This window comes from Pteropus vampyrus, unplaced genomic scaffold, assembly GCF_000151845.1.
Source record: "Pteropus vampyrus isolate Shadow unplaced genomic scaffold, Pvam_2.0 Scaffold184, whole genome shotgun sequence".
Lineage (NCBI taxonomy): Eukaryota > Metazoa > Chordata > Mammalia > Chiroptera > Pteropodidae > Pteropus > Pteropus vampyrus.
Window position 1 is genome coordinate 2668607 of NW_011888965.1, and position 8539 is coordinate 2677145.

Sequence of the window (8539 nt, forward strand, 5' to 3'; positions counted from 1 at the left end):
CTTCCTTCCTTCCTTCCTTCCTTCCTTCCTTCCTTCCTTTCTTCCTTTCTTCCTTTCTTCCTTTCTTCCTTCCTTCCTTCCTTCCTTCCTTCCTTCCTTCCTTCCTTCCTTTCTTCCTTTCTTCCTTTCTTCCTTTCTTCCTTTCTTTTTGGTTTCCAGTAGGTGGCTTCTAAGCCTCTTGGATTCCTGTTTTATATAAAATCTTAATAATGCCTATTTTTCCTTATAAATATTCAATCACGATCACTATGCTCAATCTCAGTCCTTGTCAGTGTCAGTGACAGTTTTGGCAGTGTTTTCTCAGATTCCCCTGGGGCTCTGCGGTGTTCGGTCTTGAATGATATGTGGGTATGGACACTCTGGGTTGGGGGATGAGTCCTGTGTCTCTGCCTGGCATTTTTAACCATGGCTGGTAATAATCAACTTTTGCTTCTCTGCCATCCCCACTGCTCTGCTTTCTACCCCAATCCCTGGGATCTGCTGCTGTGTGGAGCTCACAGCTCTCTCAGGTAGGTATGTTCAAGGAACACACCGAATCTTCTCTCTTATCCCTCCTCCTGCAGGGAGCTCCAGTTATGAGAGGCAGTTTATTTTATTCTCCCAGTCTTCCACTCAATGGAAGTTTTGACCTGTGGTAGCTCTTATTCGCAAATCCCTCGGTCAGACGTGCCTGTTTGCAGATTATGTGGTTTTGTTGTTGTTGTTGTTGTTGAGTTTTAGTTGTTCAGCTTATTATTGTTTCAAGGTGAGAGATCTGGGAACATCTCTCACTCTGCCATACTTCTGACATCACTCAAGATTGGTTTAAAGATTGAATTATATAATAGCTGTTAGCATTGAGTCTGCCACATGGAAGATGTACTCAAAAGGTTATTGTTTTTTATATTGTTTGCCCTGGTTCTTCTCACATAAGGGCAAGGTTCTATAGGCTTCTTTTACGTAACATAGAGCCCCAGGTAGTTTCAGAAATAAAATTCTACTATCTAGAATAGAAATGGAAGGAGTCTATGCAAGTTTTTAGGAGTTTTCTGTTAGGGAAAGAAGAAGAGAAAAGATAGTCAAATAATTCTTGGGTTGGATTTTGATGGAGTTGAGAATGACTAATTTGCTTGTTTAATGAACAGTGGGACCTAACTTGAGTCACAGTGGAGGGAAGAGATAAGCAATTTGGTGGCTGGATGTTGAAAATAAAGGAATTAGATATTATGGTGTTTCATTATCCAGCTTGTCACTGGTAATAGTATAGTAAAATGGACAAAAGAATATTATATAGAATAGTTATTAATGGAAAAGATGTACACTATTTTATATATCCTTCAGAACTTTTTCCCAATAACTTAGAAATTATTTCTTTATCGATTAACCAGTCTTACATATATGTGCTTTTGATTAAATCCTCTATGTTTCTTACATTCATACACGTTTGAGAATTAGTGTACTAATTAAATAAAAAAAATAGTTTTTATGACCCTTTGATTTTTTAAAGTGGGTTTAAATTAAGGCAAATTACCATTTGTATCTTCTTTCCCTTCTTTGCTATTTTGTTTAGACACCATAAACTAAAACAGTAGTGATACACTAAAGCCTAAGTGGCCTAGAACTACTGTACATGCCTCCTATAAGCATCTTTGAATCATATCTTAATTTTCTGATGTACTCAAATTTTTGATCCTCTTAAGAATTCAGTACCAAGACCACTCAGAAAGAGTCAAAGTGCCTTCTGTTGTGACTCATGCATCATCAACCAGAATGTCAGCAGAATCTATTACTGACAGAAAAACAGAAAAAGCATAACTTGAATTTCAGATCTCTGGATGAAATTTGAGAGTGGACATTGAAAATATTATTTCACCTTATAAATGAAGAAAATGCAGATATGTCTTTGATTAACTGAATATGAGAAACCCTGCAATGTCATAGCTTACTTCTTTTTTCAACCTGAAATCCAGTTGTGACTGCTGACCCTACTTATTTGTTTTCTCATCGCAGTGACAACTTTCTTAAGGAAAAAACAACAACAACAACAACAACAAAAAAAACAGAGTCAAACTAGATAACATGGTTTGAAATAGAAAAAATCAACATCTTCTCCTGTATCAGTAAAGTCTGTGATGCTCATCAAAATAGAGAATAAATTATTCAACAATAGGTGTAGGAATCAAAAGACCATCACCTATTGAAGGCATTTATTCATAATTAAGATGAGTTGAGCATGAGCTAATTGGAATTTATCAAAAATTTGTCAGGGCAGCAGGGTTCATATGGACTAACATAATCAATATTAGAACAATTGCAACCTTTCTTTCTAAAGGTAGTGAAAGAGAATTCATAAATATGACTATGAAACTATGCCTACTTAGATTTTTGCATATGTTTTAAGGTATGTTTGCATATGTTTTAAGGCTTGACTATGTTTTAAGGTAATCAAAGTGACTTTCAACTCTGTTAAAAATGCATCACAGGAAATCTCTTTTTACTGAAAGATACATTTTCAGTCAATTTGAACATAAAAAAAAAATGTTCGAACGATGAAACAAATCTATAGACTTGCTTTGAGATTCTTACTCTTGTTTCATTATCATTAACATACACAGAAAGATTGACAGAAGGCAGGGTGACCTCTGTGAACAGTATAGTCCTCTTACTATTTTATTATCATTAAATATTTTTTCTGTCCTGGAAAAAACTCTGAGAAATGAAAGAAAATAGAGCTGTCTCCTCTACTCCTGAGATTTTAATGCCAGAAATTAAGATTATGGCACAGAAGATAAGAGTTGAAACATTAGCTGGAATGATTTTGATAAATGAGATTGGGTGTTATATAATACACTTATTGTAAGGTATGGATGTGGATGTTATGGTGTGAAACATGTTCCAAAACCTTCCCCTGACACAAATTAAAGAAAAGGAGAGGGAAGAAAGAGACTATGTACATTGAAAGGACATTGGAATAAATATTTGGACACTTATTCTATCTGATTTTTCTTTTTTTACTCCTCAAAACTTTTCTCTTTTAATGTGAAAATTTCTATCTGTCTCTGTGTTTCAAAGGCAGCAGGAGGTAAAGAAATACGAGAGACATGTTGAAGGAGGTCATTTGCGTAAAAAAAAAAAAAAAAAGCCAATCTGAGCATAGAACATCCACCGGAGTCAAAAGAAAATAACAGAATGTAATTGAATGGCTTAATAGAGAGATGAAGCAAGAAGAGCAATCTGCCCAAAGGTATTTCCTCATGTTTGATAAAATAGCACCTCTGTGCATACAAAAGTAGATATTACCATTGCATAGAAAGATCTATACATGTATAAACATTCTCATCTACCTCCAGGATGGTCAATGATTTCATCCACAGTTGTTTCATTAATATTCCACTTTAAGTATGCTATTTTTCAGTTAAGAGATCACACTCGTTTACCTGTAGCCAATTCCCATCCCAAACCCCAAACCAATAAACAAACAAACAAACAACTAAACAGTGAAGAAAACTATTTTTCGAAGGCCTATAGACTGATTCTCTGTCTTTTATTTATTTGCACAATGACAAAAACTATTTACTAGTTGATTGTTTAAATACAAGAAGACAAATCAGAAAAATCATGGCTGCACATTGCACACGAAAGAAATTTAATTTGGTGTATAAGAGCTAGCTCATAACGGCTTGCAAAAGCTGACTGTTATAAATTTTCAGGAATTTGCAAGCTCATTGATATCATGTCAGTACTTGAAATCAACCATGATGGAACAGAAATTGGCAAATGCTACAAATCAAGACTTTTTTCTTTCTCAGAGAGCAAGTTTTTAAACATTGACCTGTGCACAACCATATTCAATCACATCACTGCAATTTTCTTGCAGATTTCTTCAGCTAGTTTCTCACTAGGTTAACAGCATGGCATAGAATGGTGCTTTTCAAATTTCTCTCTTTCTCTTAACATAAGTAAAATTTTCTAAATAAAATCTCATACAGAAACATATATAAAACCAAGAAAAACAGAGGTATTTTTATTAAAGTGATTTGGGAATGATATGCTATCCCCTAGCCTCCCTCTTTCCTTGGGCCTTGTGAGCTGCTAACCTGACCACAATCTCCAACTCCACTACAACCTAGACCATGGATGATATATTTGGAAAACAACTAATCAAAAGGAAAGAACAGAAGCTGAAGAAGAAAGACACAAGGAATTATAATCCTGGTTTTGACCTTTGATCAATCACTCTAGAGCTTGAATTTTTAATTATGAAATTAGAGATTTGGACAAATAATCTTTAGAATTATCCCAGCTATTAAATTTTATGCTTCTGTGATTAAAGATGCATAAATGTTTCATAAAAACAATTTCTAAAATACAACTTTAAGTTAAACATAAATTCTACTACCACTTAGAACTGTCATTTACTTTCATCTAACTTTTAGGAAATTTGTTTTTGCATTTAAATTAAGTTGCCATTGCCTCATCATTGCAGCCAGACTCACAAAAGCAACCATCTTGCCAATGCCTATTAAAAATAGGTACTAAAATTTAGAAACTAACAAAGCTAGTAACATTTTTATTAATATGTGTTCTCATCACGTTGGTAGCATACATAGCTAAGCTAAGCAGGACAAACCGTCCTTCCTTACATCTATATTTTGTCTGCGCACTATGAAAGCATTAATCTAGATTGTTTACTATCTTCTCTTTACATTACCCTAAACTCTCCTACTTCCATTCCTTGTCCTTGATGGTGTACTTTCCCTTCAGAGCTAATAAATCATATTAATAAAAGAATAGATGAACCATCTGGAGAAGTTCTCCATGGCTCAAGTGTTTGGAGTTGGTAATAACAGAATCCGCAAAGTGAGATGGTGAGTTTGCCTTAGCAGAAGCAATTGTCAAAGCAGAAACAGGTGTGTTATGTGGGTGTGTAAATGTGTGCAGGTATATGTATGTACTCATAGGCCTGTAATTGCCCAAAGAAACTGGGTTCAAAAGAAGAGTGGTAAAGTTATGCAGTCATCTTTCAGTTATTTAGGAATAGATTAACAAATATGTAGATTAACTAAAATAAAAATACATAATAGCTTATATTTAGAAAACATTAAAAGTAATGGAAATTGGCTGGAACAACTACACATAAAAAGCACCTATTGTTTAGAAGTATAAAGTAACTTTTAGGGTTTGGTCAGGGAATGATGATACACTTAGAAAAACGAAGAGATTTTAAATGAAAAAACTAAAAGGTGTGGGCAGGGTTAAGGGAAACCAACAAAAATGATGAAGCACACTAGGGCTAGTGACCATGAGAAGCTTCTATGATCCCTTGGCCTGACTGACAAAAGGAAGAAATATTACCAGATCTTGGAGAGATTAACCCTACTGTGAGAGAAAGCCACTTTCTGGGAGCTGTGGTCTTTGGAAGAGGAGGGTAGTTAACTGCCAATGAACTCTCTGAGAGGAAGCTATTAGAATAAATACCCTGGACTCTTTCTTCTGACCTAATCTCCTTGGTGCCTCTCACTGGTCCAAACCAACCAAAAGCTAGAGGACAAGGAAGCCTGTTGATTCAGACATAAAGGAAAGCTTCTTGGGGACACGGAATAAGATAAAAAGGATAGAGAGAAGACTGGTAAGGAAAATTGAGGCTACCCATATTGTATTGACTACAACAACCAGACTGATAAGGAAAATTGAGGCTACCCATATTGTAGTGACTACAATAACCAGTAGTCACTACATTGAGTCTAGTGGAATGTAAGAACACTGTTTCACCTTTATTCATTCATTCAATCTGTGTTTATTCAGTACTTATTATGTACCAGGCACTGTTCACTGCATTAATTTTGTAGCAGTGAACAAAATAGACAAAATATTTATCCTCATGAAAGAAGACTGACAATAAAAAATAAGGAAACAGTCAAAATAACTTCAGATAATGTTAAGTAATTTTAAAACAATATTAAGCAATATTAATATAATAAAATGAAGAAACATGATAGAATGATCACGGTGGTGATATGAAGCTACTTCAGATAATGTAGCTAAGAAAGGTCTATTTTGGGAAGGTGGCAATTAAACTGAAATCTGAATGATGAGAAGTTAGCTATGTTCAAAACTAAGGGAAGATGTTCCTACACAAAGGGAACAGTGACTTCAAGGGCCATGAGGAAGGAACAAGGTTTCCACATTAGAAGAAGAAAAAGAGAGTAAGAATGGTTAGAATTCAGAGAGTTTAGTATCAGATGAGTCTGGAAAAGTACAGGGAAAAAGCATCATGGGGGATGTTCTTATTACCTATTGCTGCACACCAAGCCACCCCAAACATAGTGGCTTAATAAAAGAATTTAATTTTCTTCAGGATTTTGCGTGTTGGGAATTTGGCTCAGTGATTCTTCTGCTCCATGTGGCATCAACTGAAGACACATGTCAGTAGTGTTATGGTGGCTGGGCTGGGCTGGATTGTCCAAAAAGACTCTGAGGACTCAAAGTTATTTTATCTGAAAAGCTAAGGAGATCATGGTGTCGTTTGCAGCGGTTCCCAACCTTTTTGGCAACAGAGACCGGTGCTCCTATGAGAATTTAATACCTGATGATCTGAGATGGAGCTGAGAAAGTGATGCTAGTGCTAGGGAGCAGCTGCAAATATAGATGAAGCTTTGCTCTCTTGTCCACTGCTCACCTCTTGCTGTGCGACCCGGTTCCTAACAGGCCACGGACCGGTACTGGTCCACCGCCCCGGGGTTTGGGGACTGCTGACTTAGAGAAATGAGAAACTTTGAGGGAGAGGCTGGTCAAGAGAATAAGTTCAAGGTTTTCTTTTGCCAATGGCAAACTGAGTAGTGTACATGCCGAGCTAATGAAAAAGTCTTCTACTCTCTTTCCTAAAAATCATATAGAAATAGTATTAATAACTTATGCTTAGTACACACAATATGTCAAGCACTATTATCAGAACTGTACATTCATTAACTCATTTAAAACTCACACTCACCCTGTGAGAATACTGTTGTCATTGTCATTCTCATTTTATAGACAAGAACACATGAGGTACAGAAAGGTTAAGTGACTTGTCAGAGGTCACGCAGTTATTGATAGGTGGAGCCAAGATTTTAACCTGGGATATTTGTATCTAAAGTCCATTGTTGAAACCAGTACATTATCCTACCCTTCCAAATAATATGTAACATCAAAGTGTTTCATACAAGATGAGCTATAAAGTATGGGAAATCCCCATATTTAAGAAAGAAGGAACTCAAAATGAGATTGATGAATGAGACCTGTAGAATACTTTTGTTGGTTCATGTTTGGGGGTCCCAGGGTTGCTTCAGGTATCAACCATTACAGATTTTTGCAGGCTGGCCTTGTAATTACTTTGGTGATACTATTTCCTCAAAAAGGTAGTAAGTTTGTTCCTGGTTGTGTTTACTCACAGATAAAAATGTCTTTATATAGATTTGTAAAAGCAACTTTATTAGATATAATACACATATGATAAATTCACCTAAGTAAATTAGACTTCATCAAAATTAATTTTTTTGTTGTAATACAAACCACACAATTAAGAAAGTGTAAAGAAAAGCCACGGAATGAGTGAAAATCATACATCTGATAAAGAGCTTGTATCTAGAATATGTAAATAACTCTTTCAACTCAATTAATAATAAAAAGATAAAGGACCCAGTTAAAAATAAGCAACAGAATTGAATAGACATTTCTTCAAGGAAGATATTTATCTATTTTTCTTTTGTCTCTTATTAATTTTGGTGACCAAAGAAGGAAAGTCTATAATCCACCTGGAATTCATTTTTGTGTATGGAGTAAGGAAGGGGTCCAACTTCATTTCACATGTGGACATCCAGTTGTCCTGACACCTTTTTGTTGAAAAGACTATTGTTTTCCATTGAAATGTGTTTATACCTTTGTCAAAAATAACTGACCATAAATGTTTGGATTGATTTCTGGAATCTCAATTCTGTTCTATTTATCTACATGTTTGTCCTTATAGACAGTTGGTAGTGATATGCCAGAACCATATGTCTTGGTACTGTAGCTTTGTAGTAAGTTTAGAAATCAAGAAGTGTGAGTCCTCCATCTTTGTTCCTTGTCGAGATTGTTTTGGCTATTCTGCATCCCATATATTTCCATATGAATTTCAGGATAAACTTATCATACCTGGCAAAAAAGCCAGTTGAAATTTTAATAGGGGTTGTGTTAAATCTGTAGATCAATTTAGGGAGGATTGCCATCTAAACAATATTGTGTCTTGCAATTAATGAATGCAGAATGTCTTTCCATTTTAATTAGGTCTTCTATAATATATTTCAACAATAATTTGTAGCTGTCAGAGTACTAGTCTGTACTTCTTTTGTTAAATTTATTTCTAAGCATTTTATACTTTTTGATGCTATTGTAAATAAAATTGTTTCTTAATTTACTTTTCAGATTGTTTCTTGCTAGGGTATAGAAATACAATCAAAGTTTGCATATAGATCTTGTATCCTGAAACTTTGCTCAACTTATTATTATTTCTAATAGTCTTTATATGGATGCCTTAGAATTT